Here is a 13537-nt window from a genome sequence, read left to right as displayed (position 1 = left end):
TCTCATCTGCAGACTGGAATCTCACTGCCTGTTCTCCTTCCTTTTTAAAATGTGAACCCTCTGTGGAACCTGATTATCTTCTATCTACCCCAGTGCTTAGGACAGTGCTTGGAATATGGAGAGCCCTTTAACAAGTACAACAATTACTATTAATTTCCCGCCCACCTCACGTCATGTGCCCCTGTAAGATCACAACTCTCTGGAGGGATAGGGTGTGCTGGGTGTTGGCAGAGTGTGGGTCCTTAAAGCCTATTTGGATCAGAGGAAGGAAAGGACATTTAAAAAGCAGTGAAATCGGTCAATACTTCATTGGTATCAAGCCGGGAAACCCCTTAATCAAATTATGCATTCCATTACCTCCATCTTTATTCTAATTAGGCACCACAGAATAGTGGCTACCCCTGGAAAGGTGCTGGAGGCTGGAGTTTATAAAGGGGTTGAATTCTACCGTGTCTGCCTCCTTCCACTAGATTTACTGCAGCTGTCTTTCTATTCTGAGCAGTCAGAAAGCAGAGTGGAGCCTGAAGCCCAAGTTGTCCACATGTGGGCCAGGCACCACTCTGACTTTTCCAGGATTTTCCAGAACCAAACCGATTACTGTTGGAGCCCTTGGAAAAAGCTGCCGACCTACGGGCTTTCCCGAGGTTCAGAACAAGGGAACCATTCAGCCACTCTCCGGTGCAGGAGGGCAGGTCGTCTGCATGAAGAAGCGGGATCTGGCTTTCCAGTGCCAGGTGAGAAGGCTAGAACAAATCTGGCCTTGACAAATTGACAAATCTGGGAAGAGCCAAGGGGTTGTAGCAGGTACTGAAGAGGAAACTGAAGGCTGGGTGATCTAATGGAAAGAAAACTGGATAAAGCAGAGATCTTTTTGGAGGGGGAGGGGAGTCCATTTCTGACTTGGGTCTGAGTCACAGCCCCTTTCTAGCACCAGACAATGCAGTACTCACCCTCTCTGGAAGGGATCTGGAAAATCATATACCTCCCAGAGTTCAGGTCTCTCACTGCAGCCCTGCCCTCTTAGCCAACTGGGATTCAATTTGCCAGCCTCCAGAGAGGCAGCATGGCAGAGCTGTTTTTATGAAGTCTCCCCCAGCCGGATGAGAACAAATGATGATGCAGCCTCGGTAGGAGGGGAAGGGCAGGCCACGGCCTTTCTAGCCGAACTGGGTTGAATGTCCTGAGGCCCAGAGCCAGACTGGTAGCTCAAGGAGGTTCGTTTTGAGGTCAGGAGGAGAATCAGAAGCTGCCTTCCCCTGCTGGAGCAGAGGCCAGTGAGAGTTCCGATGACATGGTCTGTTAGTAGCGGGTCAGATATTTCTCCTTTCCCATTACCACACAGGAGATAATTGCATCAAGAATCAATTAATCACCAGTATTTATTGAGTGCTTACTGTGGGCAGATCACTGTACTCCATATCCTCAGAACACCCATTGGCCTCTGCTCCAGGCAAGGAAGGATTCCAACCCTAGCAGCCTGAGGCCTTCTCAACTTTTAGAAGATTGAGTAGGCCATGTTGTGGTTATGCAGCTGGGACTTTTGTGTCAGTTGGACTAATGTGAAGAGCCTAAGCTCCATTCCTTAATTGATATTTATTCATTTGATCGTTCAGTCAATCGTATTTATTGAGCGCTTATTGTGTGCAGAGCACGGTACTGAGTATTTGGAATATACAGTTTGGCAACAGATAGAGACAATCCCTGCCCAACAACGGGCTCACAGTCTAAAAGCACATGGTCCATGCAGCTGAGAGTGTGTAGAGGTAGTAGACACCATCTCTGCCCTCAAGAGGCTCACAGTCTAGGCACAGTCAAGTTCCTCTAGCCACAGGGCCCACAGTCAAGGTCCTCTAGCCACAGGGCCCACTGTCTTGCATTTATCAGGGCTTGTATTTATCGTCGTCCTTGTCTCTTACTTTTTTGTTGTTTTCATCTTTCTCTAATAGTCCCTTGCCAATCCCCTCTCTACCTTTATTTTTACTCTTTACACCCCATCTATTCTTTTTTCCCAGAACTTCCTAAAGTGCTTTGTATACTATAGACACTTAATAAGTACTATTACTAATATCACCACTGTTGTATGGCCTAATGGAAAGAGCGTGGGATTGGGAATCAGGTGACCTGGATTCTACATTGAGCTCTGCCTGCTGTGTCACCTTCTCTGATGCCTCAGTTTCCTCATCTGTAAAACGGTGATAAAATACCTCATCTCCCTTTCTCTGAGACCCTGAATCCCCTGTGGTGTCTGGGGTGACTTTATCTACTCCAGTGCTTAGCCCAGTGTTTGGTACAGAGTAAGGTCTTAATAGCTATCATTTTTACTACAGCAATAATAGCTATAATAGTAACTACAATTATAATAACTATATAACACTGCAAGGGCTATTGTTCTGCTCATATTGCCAACATTGGAGGTAGAGCTTGCCAGGTCTTTGTTCTGAGGACTGATTTTGTCCCACACTGGTTGATTTGTCCTGGGCTAGAAGGTCTCAGGAATGTACCATCCTGTAGGATTAATAATAATTATTAGGAATAATGTAGGAATTATTCCTAATAATGTAGGAATAATAATATTTATGTTATTTGTTAAGTGCTTGTTAAGTGGGGAAGCAGCATGGCATAATGGATAGTCAGAAGGTCTTGGGTTCTAATCCCGGCTCTGCCATTTGTCTGCTGTCTTACCCTGGGCAAATCACTTCACTTCTCTGTGCTTCAGTTCCCTCATCTGTAAAATGGGGATTGAGATTGGGACAGGGATAAATGTCCATCTTGATTTGCTTGTATCCACCCCAGTGCTTAGTACAATGCCTGGCACATTGTAAGCACTTAACAAATACCATCATCGTCATTATTATGTTTATTATGTGCCAAGCACTGTTCCAAATGCTGGGTTAGATGCAAGCTAAGAGGTGGGACTTCTTAAAATAATAGGGTATAGAGCAGCAGTCTGGGCCTGCCCTACTTTGGGGAGAGTCTTGGCTCCCAGTGCCTAATCCAACCTGCTCTTGAGCCCCAGTGGCAGCTTTGTAGCATGCCAGAGGGAGCAAACTGGGTGGACACAGGAAGGACGCATATTAAACCTAAGGGGAAACAGTACATAGAATGCAGGTGCTTCTCAAGGCTGCTTGGAGGAGCCTTAAAGAAGGACACAAAGTAATGAGATATTTGTTAAGCTCTTACCATGTGCTAAAAAGTACTGGGGTAGATATGGTGCAATCAGATCTGACACAATCCCTGTCCCTCCTGGAGTTCGCAGTCAGTGGAGGGGAAAGAACAGGTATTTTATCCCCATTTTACAGATAAGGAAACTCTGTTTAGGGAGTAGTAGAGAAAACTCAGGAGCCCAAGAGAGTTGAAAGAGATAAAGGGCTGCAATGGAATATCCAGAGGTCTTGAAAGGTGGGGAAAGGGCAAGAAATAGAAATACAGTGAGTTAAAAAGAAATAATGTTCTCTGGCCTTTGTTCAGCTATAAAGAAGAACCCATTTGGCCAGGCTGAAGCTCCGATCCGTTTCTGGAATGAGAAGATGTTAAATACATTGTTCTCCATATTGACAATGCCTAAACATAGTTTCATATGACCAAATCGCTGTCATGCAAAAAAAGTACATTGCTATCCAAGACCCATTCCATTTTATATTATTGATTTGTGCCCTCCAACAGCATGGGAGAGATCAGACAGTGTTAGGAATCAAGAAAGCAGATGTTGAAGAGTTTCATAACCAAGGTCCAATAACTCCCCTTTCACGTTACCAAAGAGGAGATACTCAACTGCATCAAGAATCAATCAGTGGTATTTATTGACCACTTACTGTGTACAGAGCACTATACTGAGTACTTGAGAGAGTATAGAATAACAGAGTTGGTAGACATATCCCTTGCTCACAGCGAGCTTACAGTCTCCAGTGGGAGAAAGATCTTCAGTCATTCGATGGTATTTATTGAGTGCTTATTATGTGCAGAACACTGTCCTAAGTGCGTGGGAGAGTACAATTCAAGAGAATTAGCAGATGTGTTCCATGCCCAAAAACAAGCAAACCAGCTAAAATAAACCATAAATGCTCAAGATTCATAGTAGGGATCATGTCCACTACCCCCAACAACTAATAGAACACTGTCAGGGATGCCAAATCCTAATGTGTGTCACATCTACCAATTTTAAGAAAGCATTTGCTTCTGCGGAATTATGCCCTGTTCTAGCCTCAACGAAATTGGAATCGATTGGACATACATAACCTTTCTGGAGGAGGTGAGCTACAGTCGCATAATGGGCAGCATGCTGTTTTAACAGCCCATGCTGTATGAGTTTACCCAGCTGTTTATGTAAGCCCACACAGTATAAATCTCACCAAAGCTGTTTACAACCCAGTTTCAGTTGCTATTTAACAAACTCAACCTGGAAGAGAGAATCAACATTGAGAGTGAACAACTGACTTATCTCCTTTGCTGACAGCTGAGCATTTGAGAAGAGGGGAAAACGGAGCTGAAAGGCAAGAAATGGAGAGGAGGTACTTGAGGAGAGGAGGGAGACAATTAGAAGAGAATGGTACATAGGTGGGTCACCAGGAATACATTTCCACAAATCAATCAGTCATTCATTCATTCAATGTATTTATTGAGCCCTTACTAAACTCTTTGGAAGAGTACAATATAAGAGTAAACAAACACATTCCCTGCCTGCAATGAGTTTACAGTCTAGAGGTGAGGAGAGGACATCAATGCAAATAAATAAATTACAGATATGTACATAAGTGCTTTGGGGCTGGAAGGGAGGAAGACTGAAGGGAGCAAGTCAGGGTGACTCAGAAGGGAATAGGAGAAGAGGAAAGGAGGGGCTTAGTCAGGGAAGGCCTATTGGAGGAGATGTGCCTTCAGTAAGACTTTGAAGGGGGTGAGAATAATTGTTGGATATGAGAAGGAAGGGCGTTCCAGGCCAGAGGGAGGATGTGGGAGAGGGGTCAGAAGTGAGATAGGGGAGATTGAGTCACAGTTAGGAGGTTAGCATTAGAGGAGCCAAGTGCGCACTGTAGTGATTGGTACATAGTAAGTGCCTAACAAATACCACAGTTTTTATTATTATTAGAAATGGCATTAAGGAAGCATCTGTATTTTGAGGCAAGGTTTGCAATCTGAGATTCTGAACCATTCCAATAGAGTAAGGGATTGTTTCTAGTTCAATGAAGGGATAAGGGAGCAAGTGAATTGAGTTTAGTAGAGAGGGTGGTGTAGAGACCATCAGTTTGGTCATCAAGGGAAGGTAGTTTGGATATGGTGTGGCGAATGATGAGTTGAGAAAATTGGATGGAGTCAAAAGATCAGAGGTCTCAGGGGGACTAGTACAGATTTACAGGGAGGAGGTGTGTGGGAGAGGAGTCGAATGAGGAGGTTGCTGTTGGATAGAGGGATTTCAGAGTTGGTGAGGGTAGAGATTATGGAGTGATTAGAGATGATGAGACTGAGCGTGTGTCCAAGTTGGTGAGTGGCTGAGGTGGGGTGGAGCAGGAGGTCAGAGAAGTTGAGGAGTCATAGAAGGCAGGCAGCAGAAGGGTCATGTTCATCTATGTTCATCTATTTAAAGTCCCCAAGGATTAGCGTGGGCATGGAGAAGGAGAGAAGTAAGAAAGAGATCAAAATGGTTAAAGAAGTTGGAGGTGGGACTTGGGAAGTGGTAAATGACAGCTACTAGAATCTGGAGGGTGGGGGGGTGGTAGAGGCAAATGATATGGGCTTCAAAGGAAGGGAAAGAAAGGGATGGGGGAGGTGGAATGGTATGAAAGCAGCTTTGAGTTTGGAGAATAATAATAATTATAGCATTTGTTAAGCACTTACTGGTACTTAGTACCAGTCACTGTACTAAGTGCTGGGGTAAATACAAGCAAATTGAGTTGGACACAGTCCCTGTCCCACGTGGGGCTCATCCCCATTTTACAGAAGGGGGATTGAAGGGTCATGGTGGGGTCGGTGAGGTAAACGACAGCAATAACAACTTAATCCAGTGATACCCAGAGGAGCTGATTGAATTGTCCTTGAGAATGAAAAGGCCAGGTTCTCCTGAGGAGACAGTTGAACTGTCCTTGGGGCCTTGGGAGTGAAGAAACCGGTGAATAGGAGTAAACAGCCTGGGTTGGGCTGAGCAGGTGTGAAGCTTTTGAAATGTAATAATGTGCTGCTGAGCACTCACTCTGTCCAGACCACTGCAATAAGTAGAGTAAGTAGACTCATTCCCTGACCTCGGGTAGCTTGCAATCTAGTTGGAAGTTCAGGGGAGGCAGACATTAAAATAAGTTACAGGTCAGGGAAGCAACTGTGTATAAAGAGAAGGAGCATGGCATAGGCTTACAGTATGGGCCTGTGAGTCAGAAGGTCATGGATTCAAGTCCTGCCTCCACCACTTGTCTGCAGCATGACCGTGGGCAAATCATTTCATTTCTCTGTGCCTCAGTTACCTCATCTGTAAAATGGAGATTGAGACTGTGAACACCAGTGGGACAGGGGCTGTGTCCAACCTAATTTGCTTGTATCCACCCCAGCGCTTAGGACAGTGCCTGGCTATATGGTAAATGCTTAACAAGTGCCACAATTATTATTAATAGCTATGATGTGGAGGTGGGCTTTTCCCCACCAGTATAGACACTGTCTGCCCAGAGCACAGAACGATGGCAGAAGGTAGGATGAGAAACAGCCTCTGAGGGCAGGTCTGTTGCCGTGGCCTCAGGCAGCTTGAAATCCATTCATCTGCTGGCTAATATAGTGCCACACTAAGAACTGTGAGGAAAACGGGGGTTGGCAATAATAATAATGATGCTATCTGTTAAGCTCTTACTATGTGCCAAGCACTGTTCTAAGCACTGGGGTAGATACAAGGTAATCAGGTTGTCCTGGGTGGGGCTCACAGTCATCCCCATTTTACAGTTGAGGGAACTGAGGCATAGAGACGTTAAGTGACTTACCCAAAGTTACACAGCCGATAAGTGGCAGAGCCGGGATTAGAACCCACGACCTTTGACTCCCAAGCCTATGTTCTTTCCACTAAGCCATGCTGCTTCTCTGGTGGCCCTTTTCCTTTGCTCTGCTCCTGCCACGGCAGCTCCACTCTGGGATGTCACCACCACTGAAATCGTGACTTCTATGGGTCCACGGACATGGCTCTGTGAACAGGTGGCAGATTTGCAAAGCTTCCAGGAAGCCCAGGCCCCTTAATTAAGGGTGCATCTTTGAGGGTGATGGGTGAGGAGACAATAGTAAGCTCATCCTCTAGATGGTAAATTCACTGTGAGCAGGGAATGTGTTTGTTCATTGTTATATTGTACTCTCTCAAGCATTTAGTACAATGCTGTGCACACAGTAAGTGCTCAATAAATACAATCGAATGAATCATTGAAGAGGCCACTGTAGACTGTAAGTTTCTTATAGATGGAAACTCAGTGTGTCTGCCAACTCAATTGTAAAGTACTCTTTGAAGTGCTTAGTAGCATGTACTGCACACAGTAAGTGTTCAATAAATATAATTGATTCTGTGCCCCATAAGGCTCCCAGTTATGGGGGCAAAACCATTATTTCCTCCTCTTCTCATCAGCCTGAACCACAGCCTCACTCAAACCATCCAATGGTATTTATTGAGCATCTGTTGTGCACAGAGTACATCCTCTAGGCTGAAAACTCCCTCTAGACTGTAAACTTGCTGAGGGCAGGGAATGTGTCTGTTCAGTGCTTTGTGGAGTGCCTGGTACATAGGAAACACCTAACAAATGCTATCATTATTACTATTATTCATTCATTCACTGAATCATATTTATTGAGAGCTTACTGCATGCAGAACCCTGTACTAAGCGCTTGGAAAGTACAATTCGGCAGCAGATAGAGATAATGCCTACCCAACAATGGGCTCACAGTTGCATTGTATTCCTCTAAGCACTTAGTGCAGTATTCAGTGCCCTGTGCACAGTAAGCGTTCTGTATATACAAATGAATGAATAAATGAACTTGGGGGAGAACATCAGAAGCGATGACAGGGTCCCTACCCTCAGGAGTCTTAAAGATTATCGCCCCTTCTCTCCCTCCCCGCTCCCCAGACTCCAACAAGGTCTGAATGTCCCCAAGAAGGACTTTCTGAACTGTTAGATCTTGGCAGTCTGTCTCTACTTCCAAGCTTTGTCCTGCTCCCTCAGCCCTCCAAAGTCTCGCCCTTTATCGTCAGTCTACACACAAGGCACAGTGGTCTCCCCTTGAAAAGTTGCAACCCAGCTCTGCCACTTGTCAGCTGTGTGACTGTGGGCAAGTCACTTAACTTCTCTGTGCCTCAGATACCTCATCTGTAAAATGGGGATTAACTGTGAGCCTCACGTGGGACCAACCTGATTACTCTGTATCTACCCCGCGCTTACAACAGTGCTCTGCACATAGTAAGCGCTTAACAAATATCAAAATTATTATTATTAACCCATAGTACAGAAAATGCTTTCTTGTTTTGGGTAGAGCCCAGGGGTGCAACCCCAGAGCTTTGATCCCTTCGCGTTTGGACTCTTTAGACTCCATGAACAGTTGTTGAAGAAGAATGCTTCGTAATTGTCACTGAGGGAAGACAGCAGAGTCCTGTGTCCCATCCCCAGTGCTTTTTCAGCAGGGCTGCTCCAGAGCGGACTTAAAAAAACAAAGCACATTCGGTGATTTAGCTAGTCAGCCAGCCAAGCAGCTAATTATACTTAATTTTGCATAAAAATTCAGAGGTGTGTCTACATAAACACGCACAGAGGTGTGCAAGGCTCCCCACCAAGAGGCAATTAAGGGGGGATGTCAGCATGGACTGAGGCTGCAGCACCCTCTAGTGGCTGTTGATTAATTTGAAGACGTCTGTGAAAGGCCCACAGGTGTATTGCAGAAGTCCGCTCCAGACAGATAGAAAAAATCACTTTTTGAAGTGACTGAAGTTCTGGTCTCCCCTTCACCAAGTTCATCAGGGAAATAGCTCCTCCCTGTCCTCCTTAGTCCATCTCTCCCCGTTCTTGTAGGTTTCCAGACTCCTTTCTCACCCCCTGGGCTCACCCCCTGCCTCCCTGGTCCTCTCAAGCCCTACTCTAGTCCCAAATCTATTTTTGTATTTTTTTTAAATGACTTCAACGTGCTAGACTCTGCTGCTGTTGCTAGTTCTGCCACACCCTGGGGCCGGAAAGTTGGAGGGACAAGGATGGAGTGGGGTGGAGGGAGAAACCTTGTTTTTGTCTGTCTCCCCTGATTAGACTGTGAGCCCGTCATTGGGCAGGGATTGTCTCTCCCTGTTGCCGAATTGTACATTCCAAGTGCTTAGTACAGTGCTCTGCACATAGTAACCGCTCAATAATTACTATCGAATGAATGAAACTTGGGGATGAGACGGAGGGGGATTTGGTGTGGGGATGGAGGGGACATAGGATTGGGTTGGAGGTGGTTTTGGGATGAGTCAGCGGGGACTTGGAGGTGGAATGGAGGGAGACTTGAGGGCGAAGGTCTGAGACTCTTCTGTCCCTTTCCAGTTGTCTGCTTTACTCCCATTCCACCCCAACCTTAACCCCCCGGGGGGTTTTGTGGTCAGGAGTCCCAATGTGCAGGACCACACCCCCTGTATGGTCTTCAGCTGCTGCAGGATCAGTCATGCAGGAACTTCAGAGGGAGAAATGGAAGCTTTGGGCTGGATCTGGAGTGGTGAGATCATGGGAGATGAGTTTGAGGTATGGGAAGAGGGGCTGAGAAGGACCAAAGTCATGAAATGCCAAGGAAGCGGGGATGGGGTGGGAACAGGTAAGGGACTGGAGGCAGGGCTAGTTTTGCCTTGCCCGATTATAAATGCCTCGAAGGCTGGGATCATGCCTACTAACTCTATTGTTCTCTCTAAGCATTTAGTATAGTGCTCTGCACAGAGTAAATGTTACATAAATTCCACTAATCTGAGGCTCCTAGAAGAGTAATTTTTGCTCCTCTGGTGGGTATCTAGTTCAGGATCTCACATTAGCAAAAAGAAATGAATTGTTTTAGCAAAACCTTTGAGGGTTAGAGGTAAGTAATGTGGTCTGCTGAACAAACAGACTGGAGACCCAGGATCTGTGCCTTATTCCCATCTTTGCTTCTCCATCACCTGCTGAATGTCTTGGGCAAGTAACCCTCTACCATTCTCATCTCTGCCAGACAGACAAGCCCATTAATCACCGAGGAAGGACTGAGGAATTACTAAAACAAAAATGGTATAAAGATTGTTGCGCAAACATAGAAAGCTGTCAAAATGTGAGCCATCCCATCTCTTGGGCATTCGTTCCTCACATCACTGTTGAGTGTTTTCTCCCATCATAGACTCCTTTGCTGTTCATCTTCCATCATTTTGTTCTTTGGAATTGAACACCTTTGGGCATTCTACATTGAAGAGACATTCTCAGGCTATTTTATGCTTTTGTTTTTTCCCTCTGAAGGAAACCCAATCTCTAGTTACATCCCAAAATGATGTTTCAGAAGTGAGAGAGAGTGAGTCTTTCAGAGGTGGCTTTGAGATAAGGAAAGATAATCACCTACAGGCAGAGATGCCCAAAGAAAGTTCTTTGTGGCCTTAAGCAGGTGAAGAAGGGTGTTGTGAAAATGGCAGCATTACCAATGATGATGAGTTCATTGTTACTGGGACTATGCCTACCAGCTCTATTGTTTTGTACTGTCCCAAGGGCTTAGCACAGTGCTTCGCACATAAGTCCTCTTTAAGCGCCATTGATTGTGTGATTAGACCTTGGCATTAGGACCAACTGTCCTAACTCCCCATGCAGCAGCTACAGCATCACAGAACCAACAGGTGAAGTACACTGAGTCCTGAGAAAAGTCTTTTCCACATTTATTTCCTTTTCCTGGCTACTTTTGGTCCAGTATGAAAACTGTTCTAGGCCTGCTAGTCTGACCCAGTTGACCCCTCTTTGCCAACCTCTTTTTTATGTGCTGGGCTGAGTGGTGTCCCTCTACATAGGACCTAGCAGAGAGAGGGCAGAAAAGTGTGAAGGGGCCAGGGATAGGAAAATGGGAAGGATCTGGGAGAGGCCAGGGGGCTTTTAATAATAATAATAATAATGTTGGTATTTGTTAAGTGTTTACCATGTGCAGAGCACTGTTCTAAGTGCTGGGGTAGACACAGGGTAATCAGGTGGTCCCATGCGAGGCTCACAGTCTTAATCCCCATTTTACAGATGAGGTAACTGAGGCACAGAGAAGTTAAGTGACTTGCCCACAGTCTCACAGCTGACAAGTGGCAGAGCTGGGATTCTTGCTCAGGCCTGCATGTTCCCAGACTCCTTTGTGTCTCCAGGAGTCCAGTCCAACTGTCTCATCTCCAGAGCTAACCCCTAGCTGAATCCCCATCCCCAGACCACCCTCCTCAAGTTCATCCCACCCCTGGGTATGCCCTCCACATTGTGGTCATCGCTGTGGGACTTTCCCTTAGGTCTCCAGACCCCAGACCACCTCCCACCAAAGATATAATTGTGGTATTTTTTCATGCACTTTTTATGTGCCAAACACTTTATTAAGCTCTGGGAGAGATAGAAGAAAATAATGTGGATCAAAGTCCCTGTCCCACATGGGGCTTCTAAATAGGAGGTAGAACAGGTATTTAATGTCCATGGTACAGATGAGAAAACCTAGGTACAGAGAAGCAGTGTGACCTAGTGGAAAGAGCCCAGGCCTAGAAGTCAGAAGTCCCAGCTCTGCCAATTGCTTGCTGTGTGATCTGGGCCAAGTCACTTCATTTCTCTGTGCCTCAGTTCCTCAACTGTAAAATGGGTATTTAATATCTTTCTTCCTCCTATTTAGACCGTGAGCCCCATGCGGGACAGAGACTGTGTCTGACGTAATTAACTTGTTTCTACCCTGGGGTTTAGGACAGTGTTTGACACACAGTAAGTATTTAATGAATGCCATTAAAAAAAAGTGACTTGCCCAAAGTCACACATCAGGCAAGTGATGGAGCTGGGATTTAAAACTATGTCTTCTGACTCCGAGGCCTGTGCTTTTTCCATGCAACTAGGTTGCTCCTTTCCTGTGGCAGCCTGTTGACCTGAATAATAATAATAATGATAATAATAATAATGATGGTATTTGTCAAGTGCTTACTGTGTATCAAGTGCTGTTCTAAGTGCTGGGGTGGTTACAAGCTAAGGAAAGTCCCTGTTCCACTTAAGGCTCACAGTCTTAATCCTCATTTTAAAGATGAGGTAACTGAGGCCCCAAATAGTTAAATGACTTGCACAAAGTCACACAGCAGACAAGTGGCGGAGTCAGGATTAGAACCCAGATCCCTCTGACTTCCAGGCCCGTGCTCTGTCCCTTAGGCCATTCTGCTTCACTAACAGCTTTCCCACAGGGGCGCCCCCTTCCCCTCAGGGACTGACAAGCCAGCAGCTGAGGTTGTGGTGAGCGGGAGGGACAAGGTTCCCCACTCGCTTCTGCCTCTGCACTAAGTCATCTAGGAGACAAGCATCCTGGGCAGAGCTGAGGATTGTGCCTGGTTACGGACTGGTCTGGAGCACAGATTTGGACTCATGTATGCACGCACACACACACACACACACACACACACACACATGCACACACTCACACACACATACACACACATTCCCCCTTCCCTCCCAGGCCCTTCAGTTGGGGGTGTGTGTGTATCACCAGTGCCCATATAATTATCTGGGCAGCCAACATTGTCTGTCTTGTTCTGGATGAGTAGGATCTCTAGATTATAAACTCTCTGTGGACAGGGAACTGTGGACTTCTCTTCCAGGGGCTTATTACAGTGTTCTGTACACTGTTGTTGTTGTCGAGTCATTTCCGACCCACAGCGACGCCATGGACACATCTCTCCCAGAACGCCCCTCCTCCATTAGCAATCGTTCCGGTAGCGTAGCCATAGACTTTTCTTGGTAAAAAATACAGAAGTGGTTTACCATTGCCTCCTTCTACGCAGTATACCTAAGTCTCTGCCCTCGACTCTCTCCCATGCCCCTACTGTCCAGCACAGTGCTTAGAACAGTGCATGGCACATAGTAAGAGCTTAACAAATACCATTATTATTATTATTATTTTGATTTGTAGCAGTTTACCTTCCACTTGCTAGCCACTGGCCAAGCTAGGAATGGAATGGGTATGCCTCTGCTTGACTCTCCCTCCTGTAGCTGAGGCTGCTAGATTACTGGAAACTCTCCAGGTGTGACCCTGAGAGGTGACTGTTCACAGCTAGAGCTCAATAAATACCGCTGATTGATCTGGTGGAGCTGGAATGTTTGCATATTGGACGAGCCTTTTAGTTCCGTGGTTATACCTTTGGGTAGATTTTTCGTGGTGAAAGGAGTTTGATCTCAAACAGCTCCGTGAGAGGAGCTCCCTGGATAGACCTCGAGTAGGTGTCTACTCCCAGCCCCAGGCCATGGAGATGCTGTGACCAGACTTGGCCACTGGCCAGCCATGCCAGGCTCCGGAGATGAAGGAGGTGGAAGTTGGATACATTTTTTTTTCCTTTCACAAACTCACAGCACTGCTTTCAAAGCCA

General features: G+C 46.0%; 1 non-coding gene across 1 annotated transcript; it reads right to left on the bottom strand.

Annotated features, from left to right (window-relative positions):
• Positions 1-13075: 13075 nt before the first annotated feature.
• Positions 13076-13213, bottom strand: LOC114810391. Its single transcript, XR_003758091.1, has one exon. It is a non-coding gene; the product is annotated as a small nucleolar RNA SNORA7 (small nucleolar RNA).
• Positions 13214-13537: the final 324 nt, after the last annotated feature.

This window comes from Ornithorhynchus anatinus, chromosome 3, assembly GCF_004115215.2.
Source record: "Ornithorhynchus anatinus isolate Pmale09 chromosome 3, mOrnAna1.pri.v4, whole genome shotgun sequence".
NCBI lineage: Eukaryota > Metazoa > Chordata > Mammalia > Monotremata > Ornithorhynchidae > Ornithorhynchus > Ornithorhynchus anatinus.
The sequence above is the reverse complement of the archived record's forward strand: the minus strand, read 5'-3'. Positions and strand labels throughout refer to the sequence as shown.